The 23,462-nt window shown below is 38.3% G+C and overlaps 1 protein-coding gene and 15 non-coding genes across 21 annotated transcripts in view; all 16 read left to right on the top strand.

Moving 5' to 3' along the window:
* The window catches only part of TEX14 (testis expressed 14, intercellular bridge forming factor), a 532,366-nt gene that overhangs the window by 242,041 nt on the left and 266,863 nt on the right, over positions 1–23,462 (top strand). The window lies entirely within an intron of this gene.
* Positions 567–784, top strand: LOC142747693 (small nucleolar RNA U3). Its single transcript, XR_012881957.1, has one exon. It is a non-coding gene; the product is annotated as a small nucleolar RNA U3 (small nucleolar RNA).
* On the top strand, positions 2,126–2,343 carry LOC142747659 (small nucleolar RNA U3). The gene has a single exon (XR_012881928.1). It is a non-coding gene; the product is annotated as a small nucleolar RNA U3 (small nucleolar RNA).
* Positions 3,685–3,902, top strand: LOC142747599 (small nucleolar RNA U3). The gene has a single exon (XR_012881876.1). It is a non-coding gene; the product is annotated as a small nucleolar RNA U3 (small nucleolar RNA).
* Positions 5,250–5,467, top strand: LOC142747635 (small nucleolar RNA U3). The gene has a single exon (XR_012881907.1). It is a non-coding gene; the product is annotated as a small nucleolar RNA U3 (small nucleolar RNA).
* LOC142747634 (small nucleolar RNA U3) lies at positions 6,815–7,032 on the top strand. The gene has a single exon (XR_012881906.1). It is a non-coding gene; the product is annotated as a small nucleolar RNA U3 (small nucleolar RNA).
* Positions 8,377–8,594, top strand: LOC142747760 (small nucleolar RNA U3). The gene has a single exon (XR_012882016.1). It is a non-coding gene; the product is annotated as a small nucleolar RNA U3 (small nucleolar RNA).
* LOC142747686 (small nucleolar RNA U3) lies at positions 9,942–10,159 on the top strand. Its single transcript, XR_012881951.1, has one exon. It is a non-coding gene; the product is annotated as a small nucleolar RNA U3 (small nucleolar RNA).
* On the top strand, positions 11,507–11,724 carry LOC142747758 (small nucleolar RNA U3). Its single transcript, XR_012882014.1, has one exon. It is a non-coding gene; the product is annotated as a small nucleolar RNA U3 (small nucleolar RNA).
* On the top strand, positions 13,081–13,298 carry LOC142747685 (small nucleolar RNA U3). Its single transcript, XR_012881950.1, has one exon. It is a non-coding gene; the product is annotated as a small nucleolar RNA U3 (small nucleolar RNA).
* On the top strand, positions 14,649–14,866 carry LOC142747633 (small nucleolar RNA U3). Its single transcript, XR_012881905.1, has one exon. It is a non-coding gene; the product is annotated as a small nucleolar RNA U3 (small nucleolar RNA).
* LOC142747684 (small nucleolar RNA U3) lies at positions 16,220–16,437 on the top strand. Its single transcript, XR_012881949.1, has one exon. It is a non-coding gene; the product is annotated as a small nucleolar RNA U3 (small nucleolar RNA).
* On the top strand, positions 17,788–18,005 carry LOC142747682 (small nucleolar RNA U3). The gene has a single exon (XR_012881948.1). It is a non-coding gene; the product is annotated as a small nucleolar RNA U3 (small nucleolar RNA).
* Positions 19,362–19,579, top strand: LOC142747681 (small nucleolar RNA U3). The gene has a single exon (XR_012881947.1). It is a non-coding gene; the product is annotated as a small nucleolar RNA U3 (small nucleolar RNA).
* Positions 20,930–21,147, top strand: LOC142747632 (small nucleolar RNA U3). The gene has a single exon (XR_012881904.1). It is a non-coding gene; the product is annotated as a small nucleolar RNA U3 (small nucleolar RNA).
* On the top strand, positions 22,498–22,715 carry LOC142747676 (small nucleolar RNA U3). The gene has a single exon (XR_012881942.1). It is a non-coding gene; the product is annotated as a small nucleolar RNA U3 (small nucleolar RNA).

Below are 23,462 nucleotides of genomic sequence, written 5' to 3'. Positions count from 1 at the left end.
GCAGTTGCAAAGAAATACATCAGCAATTACATAAATCGTAAAAAAGGCAGCATTTATGCCTGGCACATTAATACTTTATGACCCCTATGGCCGTTACATATTTCTTAAAGGTACTATCTTGAACACGAAAATTACTTTAGTGGGAGGAGGAGGAGGAGGAGGAGGAGGGACGGAATACATGGCCGTCACTCGGGACACATTCCGGTGATGGCCGTGTATTACCCGGCCCCATAGACTTCTATGGGAGCCGGACGGCCAGGAGAATGGCCGAAAATAGGGCATGTCCCAGTTTTTTGACCACTGGATTTACCGGGCCGTCAAAAAAATCGGTTGTGTGAATAACCCCATTTGGGGTCTATTGTTTTTACTGCGGCCGTGTGACGCCCGTTTTGCGAACGGTCGTCACACGGCCGGGAAAAGCTGTCTAACACTGCAGTCACGGCTCTAACCATTTACAAGGTCTCAATGTTTACAGGAGTCTCTATGTCTCAGGTTGTGTGGATGTCTCTCTAATGTTACACATAGGGTCCTATCCCCCGGAGTGTCGTTCTAGCAAGTCAAGGGTTAAGACTGTACTTTCAGGGATCATTTCTATAGTGTGTAACTGCGGAAATGTGCTCTAAAGTGTCTAAATGCACCAACCACGAGGAAGAGCTGTAGTGATCTCTCCTGAGCGGGAAGTGAGCTCTCAGATCTGCTTCATTGTAGGTTCTGATTGCTGTTGATGACCGTTCTCCTTCTTTTTCACACAGAGGGTGGAGGGGGAGATCTCAAACTGAGTGGTTGCTTCTCAATCTGTACAGAATAATAGTATGAGATGTAGATTTGCTTTTTATCTCTTGATTCATAGCAGTTTGTCATTCTCTACCATCAAAGAACAATTATCTTTCAAATTCAAGTAAATTGACGGCTTTTTCTTTGTACGAGAATTTTTAATTGTATTGCACTATATAATGTAATGGGAGATGGAAAAAGAATCTTTGTGGTGGTAAAGTTGGAAAAACTGTGATTCGTCAGTTTTTTTTGGCTTTCGTTATTACGGCGTTCACCGTGCAGTAAAAAATTACAACTTAACTTTATTCTGCGGGTTAATATGATTACGGCGATACCAGATTTATCAATTTTTTTTTAATGTTTTACTATTTTTACAAAGAAAATTACGTGCTTTGAGTCACAATATTATGAGAGCCCTAACGTTTTTATTTTTCTTTCGTTTGACTGGTGCGAGGGCTTATTTTTGTGTCACGAGTTTTTATTGGTACTATTTTTGGTACATGTGAGTTTTTGTTCACTTTTAATTACATCTTTTATTAGAGTTAATGTGGCCCAAAAACAGCGATTATGGCGTTTTGAAATTTCTTTATGGGGTTCACTGTGTGGGTTAAATAATGTTATATTGTAATAGTTTCGACTTTTACGGGCGTGGTGATATCAATTTTGTTTATTTATTTTGGTTTTTTTAAAATTTATTAAAGTTTTTTAAACTTTAACTTTTATTTTTTTGAACACTACTAAAAACTTTATTTTCTTTAGTTTTTTTGTATAAACTCTTTTTATTTAAAGCAGTTGCAAAGAAATACATCAGCAATTACATAAATCGTAAAAAAGGCAGCATTTATGCCTGGCACATTAATACTTTATGACCCCTATGGCCGTTACATATTTCTTAAAGGTACTATCTTGAACACGAAAATTACTTTAGTGGGAGGAGGAGGAGGAGGAGGAGGGACGGAATACATGGCCGTCACTCGGGACACATTCCGGTGATGGCCGTGTATTACCCGGCCCCATAGACTTCTATGGGAGCCGGACGGCCAGGAGAATGGCCGAAAATAGGGCATGTCCCAGTTTTTTGACCACTGGATTTACCGGGCCGTCAAAAAAATCGGTTGTGTGAATAACCCCATTTGGGGTCTATTGTTTTTACTGCGGCCGTGTGACGCCCGTTTTGCGAACGGTCGTCACACGGCCGGGAAAAGCTGTCTAACACTGCAGTCACGGCTCTAACCATTTACAAGGTCTCAATGTTTACAGGAGTCTCTATGTCTCAGGTTGTGTGGATGTCTCTCTAATGTTACACATAGGGTCCTATCCCCCGGAGTGTCGTTCTAGCAAGTCAAGGGTTAAGACTGTACTTTCAGGGATCATTTCTATAGTGTGTAACTGCGGAAATGTGTTCTAAAGTGTCTAAATGCACCAACCACGAGGAAGAGCTGTAGTGATCTCTCCTGAGCGGGAAGTGAGCTCTCAGATCTGCTTCATTGTAGGTTCTGATTGCTGTTGATGACCGTTCTCCTTCTTTTTCACAGAGAGGGTGGAGGGGGAGATCTCAAACTGAGTGGTTGCTTCTCAATCTGTACAGAATAATAGTATGAGATGTAGATTTGCTTTTTATCTCTTGATTCATAGCAGTTTGTCATTCTCTACCATCAAAGAACAATTATCTTTCAAATTCAAGTAAATTGACGGCTTTTTCTTTGTACGAGAATTTTTAATTGTATTGCACTATATAATGTAATGGGAGATGGAAAAAGAATCTTTGTGGTGGTAAAGTTGGAAAAACTGTGATTCGTCAGTTTTTTTTGGCTTTCGTTATTACGGCGTTCACCGTGCAGTAAAAAATTACAACTTAACTTTATTCTGCGGGTTAATATGATTACGGCGATACCAGATTTATCAATTTTTTTTTAATGTTTTACTATTTTTACAAAGAAAATTACGTGCTTTGAGTCACAATATTATGAGAGCCCTAACGTTTTTATTTTTCTTTCGTTTGACTGGTGCGAGGGCTTATTTTTGTGTCACGAGTTTTTATTGGTACTATTTTTGGTACATGTGAGTTTTTGTTCACTTTTAATTACATCTTTTATTAGAGTTAATGTGGCCCAAAAACAGCGATTATGGCGTTTTGAAATTTCTTTATGGGGTTCACTGTGTGGGTTAAATAATGTTATATTGTAATAGTTTCGACTTTTACGGGCGTGGTGATATCAATTTTGTTTATTTATTTTGGTTTTTTTAAAATTTATTAAAGTTTTTTAAACTTTTACTTTTATTTTTTTGAACACTACTAAAAACTTTATTTTCTTTAGTTTTTTTGTATAAACTCTTTTTATTTAAAGCAGTTGCAAAGAAATACATCAGCAATTACATAAATCGTAAAAAAGGCAGCATTTATGCCTGGCACATTAATACTTTATGACCCCTATGGCCGTTACATATTTCTTAAAGGTACTATCTTGAACACGAAAATTACTTTAGTGGGAGGAGGAGGAGGAGGAGGAGGGACGGAATACATGGCCGTCACTCGGGACACATTCCGGTGATGGCCGTGTATTACCCGGCCCCATAGACTTCTATGGGAGCCGGACGGCCAGGAGAATGGCCGAAAATAGGGCATGTCCCAGTTTTTTGACCACTGGATTTACGGGGCCGTCAAAAAAATCGGTTGTGTGAATAACCCCATTTGGGGTCTATTGTTTTTACTGCGGCCGTGTGACGCCCGTTTTGCGAACGGTCGTCACACGGCCGGGAAAAGCTGTCTAACACTGCAGTCACGGCTCTAACCATTTACAAGGTCTCAATGTTTACAGGAGTCTCTATGTCTCAGGTTGTGTGGATGTCTCTCTAATGTTACACATAGGGTCCTATCCCCCGGAGTGTCGTTCTAGCAAGTCAAGGGTTAAGACTGTACTTTCAGGGATCATTTCTATAGTGTGTAACTGCGGAAATGTGCTCTAAAGTGTCTAAATGCACCAACCACGAGGAAGAGCTGTAGTGATCTCTCCTGAGCGGGAAGTGAGCTCTCAGATCTGCTTCATTGTAGGTTCTGATTGCTGTTGATGACCGTTCTCCTTCTTTTTTACAGAGAGGGTGGAGGGGGAGATCTCAAACTGAGTGGTTGCTTCTCAATCTGTACAGAATAATAGTATGAGATGTAGATTTGCTTTTTATCTCTTGATTCATAGCAGTTTGTCATTCTCTACCATCAAAGAACAATTATCTTTCAAATTCAAGTAAATTGACGGCTTTTTCTTTGTACGAGAATTTTTAATTGTATTGCACTATATAATGTAATGGGAGATGGAAAAAGAATCTTTGTGGTGGTAAAGTTGGAAAAACTGTGATTCGTCAGTTTTTTTTGGCTTTCGTTATTACGGCGTTCACCGTGCAGTAAAAAATTACAACTTAACTTTATTCTGCGGGTTAATATGATTACGGCGATACCAGATTTATCAATTTTTTTTTAATGTTTTACTATTTTTACAAAGAAAATTACGTGCTTTGAGTCACAATATTATGAGAGCCCTAACGTTTTTATTTTTCTTTCGTTTGACTGGTGCGAGGGCTTATTTTTGTGTCACGAGTTTTTATTGGTACTATTTTTGGTACATGTGAGTTTTTGTTCACTTTTAATTACATCTTTTATTAGAGTTAATGTGGCCCAAAAACAGCGATTATGGCGTTTTGAAATTTCTTTATGGGGTTCACTGTGTGGGTTAAATAATGTTATATTGTAATAGTTTCGACTTTTACGGGCGTGGTGATATCAATTTTGTTTATTTATTTTGGTTTTTTTAAAATTTATTAAAGTTTTTTAAACTTTTACTTTTATTTTTTTGAACACTACTAAAAACTTTATTTTCTTTAGTTTTTTTGTATAAACTCTTTTTATTTAAAGCATTTGCAAAGAAATACATCAGCAATTACATAAATCGTAAAAAAGGCAGCATTTATGCCTGGCACATTAATACTTTATGACCCCTATGGCCGTTACATATTTCTTAAAGGTACTATCTTGAACACGAAAATTACTTTAGTGGGAGGAGGAGGAGGAGGAGGAGGAGGAGGGACGGAATACATGGCCGTCACTCGGGACACATTCCGGTGATGGCCGTGTATTACCCGGCCCCATAGACTTCTATGGGAGCCGGACGGCCAGGAGAATGGCCGAAAATAGGGCATGTCCCAGTTTTTTGACCACTGGATTTACCGGGCCGTCAAAAAAATCGGTTGTGTGAATAACCCCATTTGGGGTCTATTGTTTTTACTGCGGCCGTGTGACGCCCGTTTTGCGAACGGTCGTCACACGGCCGGGAAAAGCTGTCTAACACTGCAGTCACGGCTCTAACCATTTACAAGGTCTCAATGTTTACAGGAGTCTCTATGTCTCAGGTTGTGTGGATGTCTCTCTAATGTTACACATAGGGTCCTATCCCCCGGAGTGTCGTTCTAGCAAGTCAAGGGTTAAGACTGTACTTTCAGGGATCATTTCTATAGTGTGTAACTGCGGAAATGTGCTCTAAAGTGTCTAAATGCACCAACCACGAGGAAGAGCTGTAGTGATCTCTCCTGAGCGGGAAGTGAGCTCTCAGATCTGCTTCATTGTAGGTTCTGATTGCTGTTGATGACCGTTCTCCTTCTTTTTCACAGAGAGGGTGGAGGGGGAGATCTCAAACTGAGTGGTTGCTTCTCAATCTGTACAGAATAATAGTATGAGATGTAGATTTGTTTTTTATCTCTTGATTCATAGCAGTTAGTCATTCTCTACCATCAAAGAACAATTATCTTTCAAATTCAAGTAAATTGACGGCTTTTCCTTTGTACGAGAATTTTTAATTGTATTGCACTATATAATGTAATGGGAGATGGAAAAAGAATCTTTGTGGTGGTAAAGTTGGAAAAACTGTGATTCGTCAGTTTTTTTTGGCTTTCGTTATTACGGCGTTCACCGTGCAGTAAAAAATTACAACTTAACTTTATTCTGCGGGTTAATATGATTACGGCGATACCAGATTTATCAATTTTTTTTTAATGTTTTACTATTTTTACAAAGAAAATTACGTGCTTTGAGTCACAATATTATGAGAGCCCTAACGTTTTTATTTTTCTTTCGTTTGACTGGTGCGAGGGCTTATTTTTGTGTCACGAGTTTTTATTGGTACTATTTTTGGTACATGTGAGTTTTTGTTCACTTTTAATTACATCTTTTATTAGAGTTAATGTGGCCCAAAAACAGCGATTATGGCGTTTTGAAATTTCTTTATGGGGTTCACTGTGTGGGTTAAATAATGTTATATTGTAATAGTTTCGACTTTTACGGGCGTGGTGATATCAATTTTGTTTATTTATTTTGGGTTTTTTTAAATTTATTAAAGTTTTTTAAACTTTTACTTTTATTTTTTTGAACACTACTAAAAACTTTATTTTCTTTAGTTTTTTTGTATAAACTCTTTTTATTTAAAGCATTTGCAAAGAAATACATCAGCAATTACATAAATCGTAAAAAAGGCAGCATTTATGCCTGGCACATCAATACTTTATGACCCCTATGGCCGTTACATATTTCTTAAAGGTACTATCTTGAACACGAAAATTACTTTAGTGGGAGGAGGAGGAGGAGGAGGAGGAGGAGGGACGGAATACATGGCCGTCACTCGGGACACATTCCGGTGATGGCCGTGTATTACCCGGCCCCATAGACTTCTATGGGAGCCGGACGGCCAGGAGAATGGCCGAAAATAGGGCATGTCCCAGTTTTTTGACCACTGGATTTACCGGGCCGTCAAAAAAATCGGTTGTGTGAATAACCCCATTTGGGGTCTATTGTTTTTACTGCGGCCGTGTGACGCCCGTTTTGCGAACGGTCGTCACACGGCCGGGAAAAGCTGTCTAACACTGCAGTCACGGCTCTAACCATTTACAAGGTCTCAATGTTTACAGGAGTCTCTATGTCTCAGGTTGTGTGGATGTCTCTCTAATGTTACACATAGGGTCCTATCCCCCGGAGTGTCGTTCTAGCAAGTCAAGGGTTAAGACTGTACTTTCAGGGATCATTTCTATAGTGTGTAACTGCGGAAATGTGCTCTAAAGTGTCTAAATGCACCAACCACGAGGAAGAGCTGTAGTGATCTCTCCTGAGCGGGAAGTGAGCTCTCAGATCTGCTTCATTGTAGGTTCTGATTGCTGTTGATGACCGTTCTCCTTCTTTTTCACAGAGAGGGTGGAGGGGGAGATCTCAAACTGAGTGGTTGCTTCTCAATCTGTACAGAATAATAGTATGAGATGTAGATTTGCTTTTTATCTCTTGATTCATAGCAGTTTGTCATTCTCTACCATCAAAGAACAATTATCTTTCAAATTCAAGTAAATTGACGGCTTTTTCTTTGTACGAGAATTTTTAATTGTATTGCACTATATAATGTAATGGGAGATGGAAAAAGAATCTTTGTGGTGGTAAAGTTGGAAAAACTGTAATTCGTCAGTTTTTTTTGGCTTTCGTTATTACGGCGTTCACTGTGCAGTAAAAAATTACAACTTAACTTTATTCTGCGGGTTAATATGATTACGGCGATACCAGATTTATCAATTTTTTTTTAATGTTTTACTATTTTTACAAAGAAAATTACGTGCTTTGAGTCACAATATTATGAGAGCCCTAACGTTTTTATTTTTCTTTCGTTTGACTGGTGCGAGGGCTTATTTTTGTGTCACGAGTTTTTATTGGTACTATTTTTGGTACATGTGAGTTTTTGTTCACTTTTAATTACATCTTTTATTAGAGTTAATGTGGCCCAAAAACAGCGATTATGGCGTTTTGAAATTTCTTTATGGGGTTCACTGTGTGGGTTAAATAATGTTATATTGTAATAGTTTCGACTTTTACGGGCGTGGTGATATCAATTTTGTTTATTTATTTTGGTTTTTTTAAAATTTATTAAAGTTTTTTAAACTTTTACTTTTATTTTTTTGAACACTACTAAAAACTTTATTTTCTTTAGTTTTTTTGTATAAACTCTTTTTATTTAAAGCAGTTGCAAAGAAATACATCAGCAATTACATAAATCGTAAAAAAGGCAGCATTTATGCCTGGCACATTAATACTTTATGACCCCTATGGCCGTTACATATTTCTTAAAGGTACTATCTTGAACACGAAAATTACTTTAGTGGGAGGAGGAGGAGGAGGAGGAGGAGGGACGGAATACATGGCCGTCACTCGGGACACATTCCGGTGATGGCCGTGTATTACCCGGCCCCATAGACTTCTATGGGAGCCGGACGGCCAGGAGAATGGCCGAAAATAGGGCATGTCCCAGTTTTTTGACCACTGGATTTACGGGGCCGTCAAAAAAATCGGTTGTGTGAATAACCCCATTTGGGGTCTATTGTTTTTACTGCGGCCGTGTGACGCCCGTTTTGCGAACGGTCGTCACACGGCCGGGAAAAGCTGTCTAACACTGCAGTCACGGCTCTAACCATTTACAAGGTCTCAATGTTTACAGGAGTCTCTATGTCTCAGGTTGTGTGGATGTCTCTCTAATGTTACACATAGGGTCCTATCCCCCGGAGTGTCGTTCTAGCAAGTCAAGGGTTAAGACTGTACTTTCAGGGATTATTTCTATAGTGTTCAACTGCGGAAATGTGCTCTAAAGTGTCTAAATGCACCAACCACGAGGAAGAGCTGTAGTGATCTCTCCTGAGCGGGAAGTGAGCTCTCAGATCTGCTTCATTGTAGGTACTGATTGCTGTTGATGACCGTTCTCCTTCTTTTTCACAGAGAGGGTGGAGGGGGAGATCTCAAACTGAGTGGTTGCTTCTCAATCTGTACAGAATAATAGTATGAGATGTAGATTTGCTTTTTATCTCTTGATTCATAGCAGTTTGTCATTCTCTACCATCAAAGAACAATTATCTTTCAAATTCAAGTAAATTGACGGCTTTTTCTTTGTACGAGAATTTTTAATTGTATTGCACTATATAATGTAATGTGAGATGGAAAAAGAATCTTTGTGGTGGTAAAGTTGGAAAAACTGTGATTCGTCAGTTTTTTTTGGCTTTCGTTATTACGGCGTTCACCGTGCAGTAAAAAATTACAACTTAACTTTATTCTGCGGGTTAATATGATTACGGCGATACCAGATTTATCAATTTTTTTTTAATGTTTTACTATTTTTACAAAGAAAATTACGTGCTTTGAGTCACAATATTATGAGAGCCCTAACGTTTTTATTTTTCTTTCGTTTGACTGGTGCGAGGGCTTATTTTTGTGTCACGAGTTTTTATTGGTACTATTTTTGGTACATGTGAGTTTTTGTTCACTTTTAATTACATCTTTTATTAGAGTTAATGTGGCCCAAAAACAGCGATTATGGCGTTTTGAAATTTCTTCATGGGGTTCACTGTGTGGGTTAAATAATGTTATATTGTAATAGTTTCGACTTTTACGGGCATGGTGATATCAATTTTGTTTATTTATTTTGGTTTTTTTAAAATTTATTAAAGTTTTTTAAACTTTTACTTTTATTTTTTTGAACACTTCTAAAAACTTTATTTTCTTTAGTTTTTTTGTATAAACTCTTTTTATTTAAAGCAGTTGCAAAGAAATACATCAGCAATTACATAAATCGTAAAAAAGGCAGCATTTATGCCTGGCACATTAATACTTTATGACCCCTATGGCCGTTACATATTTCTTAAAGGTACTATCTTGAACACGAAAATTACTTTAGTGGGAGGAGGAGGAGGAGGAGGAGGAGGAGGGACGGAATACATGGCCGTCACTCGGGACACATTCCGGTGATGGCCGTGTATTACCCGGCCCCATAGACTTCTATGGGAGCCGGACGGCCAGGAGAATGGCCGAAAATAGGGCATGTCCCAGTTTTTTGACCACTGGATTTACCGGGCCGTCAAAAAAATCGGTTGTGTGAATAACCCCATTTGGGGTCTATTGTTTTTACTGCGGCCGTGTGACGCCCGTTTTGCGAACGGTCGTCACACGGCCGGGAAAAGCTGTCTAACACTGCAGTCACGGCTCTAACCATTTACAAGGTCTCAATGTTTACAGGAGTCTCTATGTCTCAGGTTGTGTGGATGTCTCTCTAATGTTACACATAGGGTCCTATCCCCCGGAGTGTCGTTCTAGCAAGTCAAGGGTTAAGACTGTACTTTCAGGGATCATTTCTATAGTGTGCAACTGCGGAAATGTGCTCTAAAGTGTCTAAATGCACCAACCACGAGGAAGAGCTGTAGTGATCTCTCCTGAGCGGGAAGTGAGCTCTCAGATCTGCTTCATTGTAGGTTCTGATTGCTGTTGATGACCGTTCTCCTTCTTTTTCACAGAGAGGGTGGAGGGGGAGATCTCAAACTGAGTGGTTGCTTCTCAATCTGTACAGAATAATAGTATGAGATGTAGATTTGCTTTTTATCTCTTGATTCATAGCAGTTTGTCATTCTCTACCATCAAAGAACAATTATCTTTCAAATTCAAGTAAATTGGCGGCTTTTTCTTTGTACGAGAATTTTTAATTGTATTGCACTATATAATGTAATGGGAGATGGAAAAAGAATCTTTGTGGTGGTAAAGTTGGAAAAACTGTGATTCGTCAGTTTTTTTTGGCTTTCGTTATTACGGCGTTCACCGTGCAGTAAAAAATTACAACTTAACTTTATTCTGCGGGTTAATATGATTACGGCGATACCAGATTTATCAATTTTTTTTTAATGTTTTACTATTTTTACAAAGAAAATTACGTGCTTTGAGTCACAATATTATGAGAGCCCTAACGTTTTTATTTTTCTTTCGTTTGACTGGTGCGAGGGCTTATTTTTGTGTCACGAGTTTTTATTGGTACTATTTTTGGTACATGTGAGTTTTTGTTCACTTTTAATTACATCTTTTATTAGAGTTAATGTGGCCCAAAAACAGCGATTATGGCGTTTTGAAATTTCTTTATGGGGTTCACTGTGTGGGTTAAATAATGTTATATTGTAATAGTTTCGACTTTTACGGGCGTGGTGATATCAATTTTGTTTATTTATTTTGTTTTTTTTAAAATTTATTAAAGTTTTTTAAACTTTTACTTTTATTTTTTTGAACACTACTAAAAACTTTATTTTCTTTAGTTTTTTTGTATAAACTCTTTTTATTTAAAGCAGTTGCAAAGAAATACATCAGCAATTACATAAATCGTAAAAAAGGCAGCATTTATGCCTGGCACATTAATACTTTATGACCCCTATGGCCGTTACATATTTCTTAAAGGTACTATCTTGAACACGAAAATTACTTTAGTGGGAGGAGGAGGAGGAGGAGGAGGAGGAGGGACGGAATACATGGCCGTCACTCGGGACACATTCCGGTGATGGCCGTGTATTACCCGGCCCCATAGACTTCTATGGGAGCCGGACGGCCAGGAGAATGGCCGAAAATAGGGCATGTCCCAGTTTTTTGACCACTGGATTTACCGGGCCGTCAAAAAAATCGGTTGTGTGAATAACCCCATTTGGGGTCTATTGTTTTTACTGCGGCCGTGTGACGCCCGTTTTGCGAACGGTCGTCACACGGCCGGGAAAAGCTGTCTAACACTGCAGTCACGGCTCTAACCATTTACAAGGTCTCAATGTTTACAGGAGTCTCTATGTCTCAGGTTGTGTGGATGTCTCTCTAATGTTACACATAGGGTCCTATCCCCCGGAGTGTCGTTCTAGCAAGTCCAGGGTTAAGACTGTACTTTCAGGGATCATTTCTATAGTGTGTAACTGCGGAAATGTGCTCTAAAGTGTTTAAATGCACCAACCACGAGGAAGAGCTGCAGTGATCTCTCCTGAGCGGGAAGTGAGCTCTCAGATCTGCTTCATTGTAGGTTCTGATTGCTGTTGATGACTGTTCTCCTTCTTTTTCACAGAGAGGGTGGAGGGGGATGTCTCAAACTGAGTGGTTGCTTCTCAATCTGTACAGAATAATAGTATGAGATGTAGATTTGCTTTTTATCTCTTGATTCATAGCAGTTTGTCATTCTCTACCATCAAAGAACAATTATCTTTCAAATTCAAGTAAATTGACGGCTTTTTCTTTGTACGAGAATTTTTAATTGTATTGCACTATATAATGTAATGGGAGATGGAAAAAGAATCTTTGTGGTGGTAAAGTTGGAAAAACTGTGATTCGTCAGTTTTTTTTGGCTTTCGTTATTACGGCGTTCACCGTGCAGTAAAAAATTACAACTTAACTTTATTCTGCGGGTTAATATGATTACGGCGATACCAGATTTATCAATTTTTTTTTAATGTTTTACTATTTTTACAAAGAAAATTACGTGCTTTGAGTCACAATATTATGAGAGCCCTAACGTTTTTATTTTTCTTTCGTTTGACTGGTGCGAGGGCTTATTTTTGTGTCACGGGTTTTTATTGGTACTATTTTTGGTACATGTGAGTTTTTGTTCACTTTTAATTACATCTTTTATTAGAGTTAATGTGGCCCAAAAACAGCGATTATGGCGTTTTGAAATTTCTTTATGGGGTTCACTGTGTGGGTTAAATAATGTTATATTGTAATAGTTTCGACTTTTACGGGCGTGGTGATATCAATTTTGTTTATTTATTTTGTTTTTTTTAAAATTTATTAAAGTTTTTTAAACTTTTACTTTTATTTTTTTGAACACTACTAAAAACTTTATTTTCTTTAGTTTTTTTGTATAAACTCTTTTTATTTAAAGCATTTGCAAAGAAATACATCAGCAATTACATAAATCGTAAAAAAGGCAGCATTTATGCCTGGCACATTAATACTTTATGACCCCTATGGCCGTTACATATTTCTTAAAGGTACTATCTTGAACACGAAAATTACTTTAGTGGGAGGAGGAGGAGGAGGAGGAGGAGGAGGAGGAGGAGGGACGGAATACATGGCCGTCACTCGGGACACATTCCGGTGATGGCCGTGTATTACCCGGCCCCATAGACTTCTATGGGAGCCGGACGGCCAGGAGAATGGCCGAAAATAGGGCATGTCCCAGTTTTTTGACCACTGGATTTACGGGGCCGTCAAAAAAATCGGTTGTGTGAATAACCCCATTTGGGGTCTATTGTTTTTACTGCGGCCGTGTGACGCCCGTTTTGCGAACGGTCGTCACACGGCCGGGAAAAGCTGTCTAACACTGCAGTCACGGCTCTAACCATTTACAAGGTCTCAATGTTTACAGGAGTCTCTATGTCTCAGGTTGTGTGGATGTCTCTCTAATGTTACACATAGGGTCCTATCCCCCGGAGTGTCGTTCTAGCAAGTCAAGGGTTAAGACTGTACTTTCAGGGATCATTTCTATAGTGTGCAACTGCGGAAATGTGCTCTAAAGTGTCTAAATGCACCAACCACGAGGAAGAGCTGTAGTGATCTCTCCTGAGCGGGAAGTGAGCTCTCAGATCTGCTTCATTGTAGGTTCTGATTGCTGTTGATGACCGTTCTCCTTCTTTTTCACAGAGAGGGTGGAGGGGGAGATCTCAAACTGAGTGGTTGCTTCTCAATCTGTACAGAATAATAGTATGAGATGTAGATTTGCTTTTTATCTCTTGATTCATAGCAGTTTGTCATTCTCTACCATCAAAGAACAATTATCTTTCAAATTCAAGTAAATTGACGGCTTTTTCTTTGTACGAGAATTTTTAATTGTATTGCACTATATAATGTAATGGGAGATGGAAAAAGAATCTTTGTGGTGGTAAAGTTGGAAAAACTGTGATTCGTCAGTTTTTTTTGGCTCTCGTTATTACGGCGTTCACCGTGCAGTAAAAAATTACAACTTAACTTTATTCTGCGGGTTAATATGATTACGGCGATACCAGATTTATCAATTTTTTTTTAATGTTTTACTATTTTTACAAAGAAAATTACGTGCTTTGAGTCACAATATTATGAGAGCCCTAACGTTTTTATTTTTCTTTCGTTTGACTGGTGCGAGGGCTTATTTTTGTGTCACGAGTTTTTATTGGTACTATTTTTGGTACATGTGAGTTTTTGTTCACTTTTAATTACATCTTTTATTAGAGTTAATGTGGCCCAAAAACAGCGATTATGGCGTTTTGAAATTTCTTTATGGGGTTCACTGTGTGGGTTAAATAATGTTATATTGTAATAGTTTCGACTTTTACGGGCGTGGTGATATCAATTTTGTTTATTTATTTTGTTTTTTTTTAAATTTATTAAAGTTTTTTAAACTTTTACTTTTATTTTTTTGAACACTACTAAAAACTTTATTTTCTTTAGTTTTTTTGTATAAACTCTTTTTATTTAAAGCAGTTGCAAAGAAATACATCAGCAATTACATAAATCGTAAAAAAGGCAGCATTTATGCCTGGCACATTAATACTTTATGACCCCTATGGCCGTTACATATTTCTTAAAGGTACTATCTTGAACACGAAAATTACTTTAGTGGGAGGAGGAGGAAGAGGAGGAGGAGGAGGAGGGACGGAATACATGGCCGTCACTCGGGACACATTCCGGTGATGGCCGTGTATTACCCGGCCCCATAGACTTCTATGGGAGCCGGACGGCCAGGAGAATGGCCGAAAATAGGGCATGTCCCAGTTTTTTGACCACTGGATTTACCGGGCCGTCAAAAAAATCGGTTGTGTGAATAACCCCATTTGGGGTCTATTGTTTTTACTGCGGCCGTGTGACGCCCGTTTTGCGAACGGTCGTCACACGGCCGGGAAAAGCTGTCTAACACTGCAGTCACGGCTCTAACCATTTACAAGGTCTCAATGTTTACAGGAGTCTCTATGTCTCAGGTTGTGTGGATGTCTCTCTAATGTTACACATAGGGTCCTATCCCCCGGAGTGTCGTTCTAGCAAGTCAAGGGTTAAGACTGTACTTTCAGGGATCATTTCTATAGTGTGTAACTGCGGAAATGTGCTCTAAAGTGTCTAAATGCACCAACCACGAGGAAGAGCTGTAGTGATCTCTCCTGAGCGGGAAGTGAGCTCTCAGATCTGCTTCATTGTAGGTTCTGATTGCTGTTGATGACCGTTCTCCTTCTTTTTCACAGAGAGGGTGGAGGGGGAGATCTCAAACTGAGTGGTTGCTTCTCAATCTGTACAGAATAATAGTATGAGATGTAGATTTGCTTTTTATCTCTTGATTCATAGCAGTTTGTCATTCTCTACCATCAAAGAACAATTATCTTTCAAATTCAAGTAAATTGACGGCTTTTTCTTTGTACGAGAATTTTTAATTGTATTGCACTATATAATGTAATGGGAGATGGAAAAAGAATCTTTGTGGTGGTAAAGTTGGAAAAACTGTGATTCGTCAGTTTTTTTTGGCTTTCGTTATTACGGCGTTCACCGTGCAGTAAAAAATTACAACTTAACTTTATTCTGCGGGTTAATATGATTACGGCGATACCAGATTTATCAATTTTTTTTTAATGTTTTACTATTTTTACAAAGAAAATTACGTGCTTTGAGTCACAATATTATGAGAGCCCTAACGTTTTTATTTTTCTTTCGTTTGACTGGTGCGAGGGCTTATTTTTGTGTCACGAGTTTTTATTGGTACTATTTTTGGTACATGTGAGTTTTTGTTCACTTTTAATTACATCTTTTATTAGAGTTAATGTGGCCCAAAAACAGCGATTATGGCGTTTTGAAATTTCTTTATGGGGTTCACTGTGTGGGTTAAATAATGTTATATTGTAATAGTTTCGACTTTTACGGGCGTGGTGATATCAATTTTGTTTATTTATTTTGTTTTTTTTTAAATTTATTAAAGTTTTTTAAACTTTTACTTTTATTTTTTTGAACACTACTAAAAACTTTATTTTCTTTAGTTTTTTTGTATAAACTCTTTTTATTTAAAGCATTTGCAAAGAAATACATCAGCAATTACATAAATCGTAAAAAAGGCAGCATTTATGCCTGGCACATTAATACTTTATGACCCCTATGGCCGTTACATATTTCTTAAAGGTACTATCTTGAACACGAAAATTACTTTAGTGGGAGGAGGAGGAGGAGGAGGAGGAGGAGGAGGAGGGACGGAATACATGGCCGTCACTCGGGACACATTCCGGTGATGGCCGTGTATTACCCGGCCCCATAGACTTCTATGGGAGCCGGACGGCCAGGAGAATGGCCGAAAATAGGGCATGTCCCAGTTTTTTGACCACTGGATTTACGGGGCCGTCAAAAAAATCGGTTGTGTGAATAACCCCATTTGGGGTCTATTGTTTTTACTGCGGCCGTGTGACGCCCGTTTTGCGAACGGTCGTCACACGGCCGGGAAAAGCTGTCTAACACTGCAGTCACGGCTCTAACCATTTACAAGGTCTCAATGTTTACAGGAGTCTCTATGTCTCAGGTTGTGTGGATGTCTCTCTAATGTTACACATAGGGTCCTATCCCCCGGAGTGTCGTTCTAGCAAGTCAAGGGTTAAGACTGTACTTTCAGGGATCATTTCTATAGTGTGCAACTGCGGAAATGTGCTCTAAAGTGTCTAAATGCACCAACCACGAGGAAGAGCTGTAGTGATCTCTCCTGAGCGGGAAGTGAGCTCTCAGATCTGCTTCATTGTAGGTTCTGATTGCTGTTGATGACCGTTCTCCTTCTTTTTCACAGAGAGGGTGGAGGGGGAGATCTCAAACTGAGTGGTTGCTTCTCAATCTGTACAGAATAATAGTATGAGATGTAGATTTGCTTTTTATCTCTTGATTCATAGCAGTTTGTCATTCTCTACCATCAAAGAACAATTATCTTTCAAATTCAAGTAAATTGACGGCTTTTTCTTTGTACGAGAATTTTTAATTGTATTGCACTATATAATGTAATGGGAGATGGAAAAAGAATCTTTGTGGTGGTAAAGTTGGAAAAACTGTGATTCGTCAGTTTTTTTTGGCTTTCGTTATTACGGCGTTCACCGTGCAGTAAAAAATTACAACTTAACTTTATTCTGCGGGTTAATATGATTACGGCGATACCAGATTTATCAATTTTTTTTTAATGTTTTACTATTTTTACAAAGAAAATTACGTGCTTTGAGTCACAATATTATGAGAGCCCTAACGTTTTTATTTTTCTTTCGTTTGACTGGTGCGAGGGCTTATTTTTGTGTCACGAGTTTTTATTGGTACTATTTTTGGTACATGTGAGTTTTTGTTCACTTTTAATTACATCTTTTATTAGAGTTAATGTGGCCCAAAAACAGCGATTATGGCGTTTTGAAATTTCTTTATGGGGTTCACTGTGTGGGTTAAATAATGTTATATTGTAATAGTTTCGACTTTTACGGGCGTGGTGATATCAATTTTGTTTATTTATTTTGTTTTTTTTTAAATTTATTAAAGTTTTTTAAACTTTTACTTTTATTTTTTTGAACACTACTAAAAACTTTATTTTCTTTAGTTTTTTTGTATAAACTCTTTTTATTTAAAGCATTTGCAAAGAAATACATCAGCAATTACATAAATCGTAAAAAAGGCAGCATTTATGCCTGGCACATTAATACTTTATGACCCCTATGGCCGTTACATATTTCTTAAAGGTACTATCTTGAACACGAAAATTACTTTAGTGGGAGGAGGAGGAGGAGGAGGAGGAGGAGGAGGGACGGAATACATGGCCGTCACTCGGGACACATTCCGGTGATGGCCGTGTATTACCCGGCCCCATAGACTTCTATGGGAGCCGGACGGCCAGGAGAATGGCCGAAAATAGGGCATGTCCCAGTTTTTTGACCACTGGATTTACGGGGCCGTCAAAAAAATCGGTTGTGTGAATAACCCCATTTGGGGTCTATTGTTTTTACTGCGGCCGTGTGACGCCCGTTTTGCGAACGGTCGTCACACGGCCGGGAAAAGCTGTCTAACACTGCAGTCACGGCTCTAACCATTTACAAGGTCTCAATGTTTACAGGAGTCTCTATGTCTCAGGTTGTGTGGATGTCTCTCTAATGTTACACATAGGGTCCTATCCCCCGGAGTGTCGTTCTAGCAAGTCAAGGGTTAAGACTGTACTTTCAGGGATCATTTCTATAGTGTGCAACTGCGGAAATGTGCTCTAAAGTGTCTAAATGCACCAACCACGAGGAAGAGCTGTAGTGATCTCTCCTGAGCGGGAAGTGAGCTCTCAGATCTGCTTCATTGTAGGTTCTGATTGCTGTTGATGACCGTTCTCCTTCTTTTTCACAGAGAGGGTGGAGGGGGAGATCTCAAACTGAGTGGTTGCTTCTCAATCTGTACAGAATAATAGTATGAGATGTAGATTTGCTTTTTATCTCTTGATTCATAGCAGTTTGTCATTCTCTACCATCAAAGAACAATTATCTTTCAAATTCAAGTAAATTGACGGCTTTTTCTTTGTACGAGAATTTTTAATTGTATTGCACTATATAATGTAATGGGAGATGGAAAAAGAATCTTTGTGGTGGTAAAGTTGGAAAAACTGTGATTCGTCAGTTTTTTTTGGCTCTCGTTATTACGGCGTTCACCGTGCAGTAAAAAATTACAACTTAACTTTATTCTGCGGGTTAATATGATTACGGCGATACCAGATTTATCAATTTTTTTTTAATGTTTTACTATTTTTACAAAGAAAATTACGTGCTTTGAGTCACAATATTATGAGAGCCCTAACGTTTTTATTTTTCTTTCGTTTGACTGGTGCGAGGGCTTATTTTTGTGTCACGAGTTTTTATTGGTACTATTTTTGGTACATGTGAGTTTTTGTTCACTTTTAATTACATCTTTTATTAGAGTTAATGTGGCCCAAAAACAGCGATTATGGCGTTTTGAAATTTCTTTATGGGGTTCACTGTGTGGGTTAAATAATGTTATATTGTAATAGTTTCGACTTTTACGGGCGTGGTGATATCAATTTTGTTTATTTATTTTGTTTTTTTTTAAATTTATTAAAGTTTTTTAAACTTTTACTTTTATTTTTTTGAACACTACTAAAAACTTTATTTTCTTTAGTTTTTTTGTATAAACTCTTTTTATTTAAAGCAGTTGCAAAGAAATACATCAGCAATTACATAAATCGTAAAAAAGGCAGCATTTATGCCTGGCACATTAATACTTTATGACCCCTATGGCCGTTACATATTTCTTAAAGGTACTATCTTGAACACGAAAATTACTTTAGTGGGAGGAGGAGGAGGAGGAGGAGGAGGAGGAGGAGGAGGGACGGAATACATGGCCGTCACTCGGGACACATTCCGGTGATGGCCGTGTATTACCCGGCCCCATAGACTTCTATGGGAGCCGGACGGCCAGGAGAATGGCCGAAAATAGGGCATGTCCCAGTTTTTTGACCACTGGATTTACGGGGCCGTCAAAAAAATCGGTTGTGTGAATAACCCCATTTGGGGTCTATTGTTTTTACTGCGGCCGTGTGACGCCCGTTTTGCGAACGGTCGTCACACGGCCGGGAAAAGCTGTCTAACACTGCAGTCACGGCTCTAACCATTTACAAGGTCTCAATGTTTACAGGAGTCTCTATGTCTCAGGTTGTGTGGATGTCTCTCTAATGTTACACATAGGGTCCTATCCCCCGGAGTGTCGTTCTAGCAAGTCAAGGGTTAAGACTGTACTTTCAGGGATCATTTCTATAGTGTGCAACTGCGGAAATGTGCTCTAAAGTGTCTAAATGCACCAACCACGAGGAAGAGCTGTAGTGATCTCTCCTGAGCGGGAAGTGAGCTCTCAGATCTGCTTCATTGTAGGTTCTGATTGCTGTTGATGACCGTTCTCCTTCTTTTTCACAGAGAGGGTGGAGGGGGAGATCTCAAACTGAGTGGTTGCTTCTCAATCTGTACAGAATAATAGTATGAGATGTAGATTTGCTTTTTATCTCTTGATTCATAGCAGTTTGTCATTCTCTACCATCAAAGAACAATTATCTTTCAAATTCAAGTAAATTGACGGCTTTTTCTTTGTACGAGAATTTTTAATTGTATTGCACTATATAATGTAATGGGAGATGGAAAAAGAATCTTTGTGGTGGTAAAGTTGGAAAAACTGTGATTCGTCAGTTTTTTTTGGCTCTCGTTATTACGGCGTTCACCGTGCAGTAAAAAATTACAACTTAACTTTATTCTGCGGGTTAATATGATTACGGCGATACCAGATTTATCAATTTTTTTTTAATGTTTTACTATTTTTACAAAGAAAATTACGTGCTTTGAGTCACAATATTATGAGAGCCCTAACGTTTTTATTTTTCTTTCGTTTGACTGGTGCGAGGGCTTATTTTTGTGTCACGAGTTTTTATTGGTACTATTTTTGGTACATGTGAGTTTTTGTTCACTTTTAATTACATCTTTTATTAGAGTTAATGTGGCCCAAAAACAGCGATTATGGCGTTTTGAAATTTCTTTATGGGGTTCACTGTGTGGGTTAAATAATGTTATATTGTAATAGTTTCGACTTTTACGGGCGTGGTGATATCAATTTTGTTTATTTATTTTGTTTTTTTTTAAATTTATTAAAGTTTTTTAAACTTTTACTTTTATTTTTTTGAACACTACTAAAAACTTTATTTTCTTTAGTTTTTTTGTATAAACTCTTTTTATTTAAAGCAGTTGCAAAGAAATACATCAGCAATTACATAAATCGTAAAAAAGGCAGCATTTATGCCTGGCACATTAATACTTTATGACCCCTATGGCCGTTACATATTTCTTAAAGGTACTATCTTGAACACGAAAATTACTTTAGTGGGAGGAGGAGGAAGAGGAGGAGGAGGAGGAGGGACGGAATACATGGCCGTCACTCGGGACACATTCCGGTGATGGCCGTGTATTACCCGGCCCCATAGACTTCTATGGGAGCCGGACGGCCAGGAGAATGGCCGAAAATAGGGCATGTCCCAGTTTTTTGACCACTGGATTTACCGGGCCGTCAAAAAAATCGGTTGTGTGAATAACCCCATTTGGGGTCTATTGTTTTTACTGCGGCCGTGTGACGCCCGTTTTGCGAACGGTCGTCACACGGCCGGGAAAAGCTGTCTAACACTGCAGTCACGGCTCTAACCATTTACAAGGTCTCAATGTTTACAGGAGTCTCTATGTCTCAGGTTGTGTGGATGTCTCTCTAATGTTACACATAGGGTCCTATCCCCCGGAGTGTCGTTCTAGCAAGTCAAGGGTTAAGACTGTACTTTCAGGGATCATTTCTATAGTGTGTAACTGCGGAAATGTGCTCTAAAGTGTCTAAATGCACCAACCACGAGGAAGAGCTGTAGTGATCTCTCCTGAGCGGGAAGTGAGCTCTCAGATCTGCTTCATTGTAGGTTCTGATTGCTGTTGATGACCGTTCTCCTTCTTTTTCACAGAGAGGGTGGAGGGGGAGATCTCAAACTGAGTGGTTGCTTCTCAATCTGTACAGAATAATAGTATGAGATGTAGATTTGCTTTTTATCTCTTGATTCATAGCAGTTTGTCATTCTCTACCATCAAAGAACAATTATCTTTCAAATTCAAGTAAATTGACGGCTTTTTCTTTGTACGAGAATTTTTAATTGTATTGCACTATATAATGTAATGGGAGATGGAAAAAGAATCTTTGTGGTGGTAAAGTTGGAAAAACTGTGATTCGTCAGTTTTTTTTGGCTTTCGTTATTACGGCGTTCACCGTGCAGTAAAAAATTACAACTTAACTTTATTCTGCGGGTTAATATGATTACGGCGATACCAGATTTATCAATTTTTTTTTAATGTTTTACTATTTTTACAAAGAAAATTACGTGCTTTGAGTCACAATATTATGAGAGCCCTAACGTTTTTATTTTTCTTTCGTTTGACTGGTGCGAGGGCTTATTTTTGTGTCACGAGTTTTTATTGGTACTATTTTTGGTACATGTGAGTTTTTGTTCACTTTTAATTACATCTTTTATTAGAGTTAATGTGGCCCAAAAACAGCGATTATGGCGTTTTGAAATTTCTTTATGGGGTTCACTGTGTGGGTTAAATAATGTTATATTGTAATAGTTTCGACTTTTACGGGCGTGGTGATATCAATTTTGTTTATTTATTTTGTTTTTTTTTAAATTTATTAAAGTTTTTTAAACTTTTACTTTTATTTTTTTGAACACTACTAAAAACTTTATTTTCTTTAGTTTTTTTGTATAAACTCTTTTTATTTAAAGCAGTTGCAAAGAAATACATCAGCAATTACATAAATCGTAAAAAAGGCAGCATTTATGCCTGGCACATTAATACTTTATGACCCCTATGGCCGTTACATATTTCTTAAAGGTACTATCTTGAACACGAAAATTACTTTAGTGGGAGGAGGAGGAGGAGGAGGAGGAGGAGGAGGGACGGAATACATGGCCGTCACTCGGGACACATTCCGGTGATGGCCGTGTATTACCCGGCCCCATAGACTTCTATGGGAGCCGGACGGCCAGGAGAATGGCCGAAAATAGGGCATGTCCCAGTTTTTTGACCACTGGATTTACCGGGCCGTCAAAAAAATCGGTTGTGTGAATAACCCCATTTGGGGTCTATTGTTTTTACTGCGGCCGTGTGCCGCCCGTTTTGCGAACGGTCGTCACACGGCCGGGAAAAGCTGTCTAACACTGCAGTCACGGCTCTAACCATTTACAAGGTCTCAATGTTTACAGGAGTCTCTATGTCTCAGGTTGTGTGGATGTCTCTCTAATGTTACACATAGGGTCCTATCCCCCGGAGTGTCGTTCTAGCAAGTCAAGGGTTAAGACTGTACTTTCAGGGATCATTTCTATAGTGTGTAACTGCGGAAATGTGCTCTAAAGTGTCTAAATGCACCAACCACGAGGAAGAGCTGTAGTGATCTCTCCTGAGCGGGAAGTGAGCTCTCAGATCTGCTTCATTGTAGGTTCTGATTGCTGTTGATGACCGTTTTCCTTCTTTTTCACAGAGAGGGTGGAGGGGGAGATCTCAAACTGAGTGGTTGCTTCTCAATCTGTACAGAATAATAGTATGAGATGTAGATTTGCTTTTTATCTCTTGATTCATAGCAGTTTGTCATTTTCTACCATCAAAGAACAATTATCTTTCAAATTCAAGTAAATTGACGGCTTTTTCTTTGTACGAGAATTTTTAATTGTATTGCACTATATAATGTAATGGGAGATGGAAAAAGAATCTTTGTGGTGGTAAAGTTGGAAAAACTGTGATTCGTCAGTTTTTTTTGGCTTTCGTTATTACGGCGTTCACCGTGCAGTAATAAATTACAACTTAACTTTATTCTGCGGGTTAATATGATTACGGCGATACCAGATTTATCAATTTTTTTTTAATGTTTTACTATTTTTACAAAGAAAATTACGTGCTTTGAGTCACAATATTATGAGAGCCCTAACGTTTTTATTTTTCTTTCGTTTGACTGGTGCGAGGGCTTATTTTTGTGTCACGAGTTTTTATTGGTACTATTTTTGGTACATGTGAGTTTTTGTTCACTTTTAATTACATCTTTTATTAGAGTTAATGTGGCCCAAAAACAGCGATTATGGCGTTTTGAAATTTCTTTATGGGGTTCACTGTGTGTGTTAAATAATGTTATATTGTAATAGTTTCGACTTTTACGGGCGTGGTGATATCAATTTTGTTTATTTATTTTGTTTTTTTTAAAATTTATTAAAGTTTTTTAAACTTTTACTTTTATTTTTTTGAACACTACTAAAAACTTTATTTTCTTT

The sequence above is a fragment of the Rhinoderma darwinii genome, chromosome 2 (assembly GCF_050947455.1).
Source record: "Rhinoderma darwinii isolate aRhiDar2 chromosome 2, aRhiDar2.hap1, whole genome shotgun sequence".
Classification (NCBI taxonomy): Eukaryota; Metazoa; Chordata; class Amphibia; order Anura; family Rhinodermatidae; genus Rhinoderma; species Rhinoderma darwinii.
The sequence above is the reverse complement of the archived record's forward strand: the minus strand, read 5'-3'. Positions and strand labels throughout refer to the sequence as shown.